Consider the following 573-nt stretch of genomic DNA (forward strand, 5'->3'; position numbering starts at 1 on the left):
GATCAAAAGTGATTGTGTACACTGATCATGTTGCTCTTAAATATCTACTCATAAAGCAGGATTCAAAACCCAGACTCATAAGATGGGTGTTGCTTCTGCAAGAGTTTGATATAGAAATAAGAGACAGAAAAGGGATAGAGAATCAAGTAGCAGATCACCTGTCCCGAATAGAACCAGTGAAGGGGCGTCCCTCCCTCTCACTGAGATCTCTGAAACCTTCCCGGATGAGCAACTGTTTGCCATCCAGGAAGTGCCATGGTTTGCAGACATTGCAAACTACAAGGCAATGAGATTCATACCCAAAGAGTACAGTAGGCTGCAATCAAAGAAATTGATCACAGATGCGAAGTACTATCTTTGGGATGAACCATATCTCTTCAAGAGATGTGCAGACGGAGTAATCCGTAGATGTGTGCCTAAGGAAGAAGCACAAAAGATTTTATGGCACTGCCATGGATCACAGTATGGAGGACATTTTGAAAGTGAGCGAACAGCCACAAGAGTCCTCCAAAGTGGCTTCTACTGGCCTACCCTTTATAAAGATTCCCGAGCGTTTGTGCTTAATTGTGACAG

Source organism: Arachis duranensis, chromosome 7 (genome assembly GCF_000817695.3).
Source record: "Arachis duranensis cultivar V14167 chromosome 7, aradu.V14167.gnm2.J7QH, whole genome shotgun sequence".
Taxonomy (NCBI): Eukaryota; Viridiplantae; Streptophyta; class Magnoliopsida; order Fabales; family Fabaceae; genus Arachis; species Arachis duranensis.